This window comes from Euprymna scolopes, chromosome 34, assembly GCF_053919585.1.
Source record: "Euprymna scolopes isolate OS-2025 chromosome 34, ASM5391958v1, whole genome shotgun sequence".
Taxonomy (NCBI): Eukaryota; Metazoa; Mollusca; class Cephalopoda; order Sepiida; family Sepiolidae; genus Euprymna; species Euprymna scolopes.
Genome location: NC_136515.1, coordinates 34,191,373 through 34,193,947, shown reverse-complemented (window position 1 = coordinate 34,193,947; position 2,575 = coordinate 34,191,373).

Here is a 2,575-nt window from a genome sequence, read left to right as displayed (position 1 = left end):
TGATTGTTCGAAATTCGGCAGTATTTAAACTACCGAATAGTATTTGAGGTGTAGCGGAGCGCTTGGTTCCCATTTAAAATTATGTCATAATATCTGTTTACAGTAGATTTTTATTCTGTACTTGCTTAATGTTTCCACATTCCAAAATGACATAATTTTCTGTGCTAATTTTCCTTTGTATCATTTAATTATCAGTGATGTTTGAAAGTATTTTTCTTGACAAAAATGTTTTGTTTAATTTTTCAACATTTTTTGGAACTGCTTTCATTGAAAAGTTACCTAGAGAATTTATGCAACTTTTTTAAAACTTTGTTTTACAAATAAAATAAATTTGCATCGTATTTTGATGTTATTATCTAGGTACGGACAATTTAATGGCTGCTTTGGTAGGGGGCATGGTTTTAAACGTGGGTATATCATAATAATTTTTTAATTTTCGATTACTTTTTTACTGCATTTGATTATAGTTTAAAGTTAATTTCCCCAAGAAAAAAAGTGTGTGAAATAAAAAATACATGGAATAATTTTATCTCAAATCTGAAAAACCCTAGATTTCACGTAAAAATCCATTATGACAAAAGCCAGGTTTACATTTTTCTGGCAAGAAAAATGTAAGTTTTCTGGAATTATTTCCAAGTTAAGTATTAAGTTAAAATCTTAAGATAATAATAATAATAATAATAATAACTAGCAGGACCCGTGGAAATTCCACGGTAATTAAAATCTTTTAAAACACATCAGTAAGAAATTCCTTATTGTTATATTACAAAAATGAACGTATGGAAGCAAGTGGAACAAAGAACTTTAGTTTAAACTTTTATTGAAGGTCAATGCGATCGTAACTGATGCTGTTGATATTGTCAGGAAGTGCTAGTGATGATTGAGGCGGTGACAGGGACGTCGATCAGCTGCTTGGAGTGAGAATAGTGGTCAGTCAGCAGGTTCTGGAGAGTCAGACTGTGAATGTAAAAAAAACTGTGTGACATTGTTGACATCGATTTTGTGAAAGTTCTGATGACCCCAAGTTGTTTAATATTTCAGGACATTTTGGATTACATGTAAGCTGTTGTAGATTACTAGGACTTCCTGTAAATGTAGATGGTAGAATAACTGGTACACCAGAATAACCATCTTCATTCCTTGCTAAATGATCCATTAAGCCAGAATATTTAGCAGCTCTTGGTTGACTTTGATGGCTTTTAATGAAGTTAAATAAGCAAACGTCAACGTTTACATATGCAATAGACTTTTCTATTTGTTTTGAATTTTATTCAATGAAGATGTGGAAATTCACAACTATTTTTTAAGTCGAATTATTGATATAGATTTCAATTAATGCATCACAACTTCCTGATAATATAAATAGAACACTTTGAATTTTCTGTACAAAAGTTTTTTCCATAAAAACATTGTAATCTGTTATAATATTCAGATTCTTGTGTATTACATGCATAGAAAATGAAGTGTTTCTGTAAATCCTATGAAGTACAGTTAAATTTTGATTTTTCGATAATCAAAATGATGTGAGGTAGGTTGTATCTATCAAATTTATGTCAATGTTATATAATTAAGTAAAGTTAAACAAACTGTACACTACTTTTTCATCAAATTATGAATTTTAAATATAAGGAAAGCAATTTTTAAAATTTTATTTCCAAAATCATATTTACATCCAAGTTAATTTTTAGATTCCATAGCTGTTCCTAATTGTTTTCATAACACTTCACGGTAAATAATATTCTTAGTATATGTTACACCACGCTTTCTTCCCTGATTATCATTTCTATGCAGTTGCATTATCTTAAATTTCACACTGTGCTTAGATCGAGCTCTTGAACATGCCACATACAGTTGACCATGAGAAAATACAGGTTGCTGAAGATATATACCAACCTTATCCAAAGTTTGGCCTTGTGCTTTATTGATGGTCCGTGAATATGCTAATCGTATTGCAAACTGTATCCGATGAAATGCAAACGGAATATTTGTATCACTTGGCTTTAACTTAATTCTTGGAATGACAACTGTGGAACCTCTATTAGATCCATTAATTAAAATAGCAATGATGCTGTTTTGATGACATTCTTTTATTTTCATCCTAGTTCCATTACAAAGTCCTTGATTTATGGATAAATTTCGCAGTCGCATTACTATTGCCCCTATTTTCACATTAAGTCGGTGAAGTGTCATTCCAGATGGAGTTAATGAATTTATGAACTCGATAGAATAATTTTGAAGTTCAGCATCATCATCGGAGATGTAATCTGTACTTAAATATGTATTTATGCCTCCGGGAAGATTATTTAGAATTTCTACATTTTCTGTTAAACATTCTGTATTTTTGAAAAAATTAAACACTAAAAAAATGCATTCTGTATTTTTGAAAAAATTAAACACTAAAAAAATGCAAACTTACGTTAAAATTTATCATAATGTTTACGTGAAATTTAAAGTTGATAAACACAAACAGGCGAGCAGTATAAAGTATCCTGTACCTCTATAAGACCAGCATTCGCCCATATATGGAGTACTGTTGTCACATTTGGGCTGGTGCATCTGCTACTTGTCTCTCACT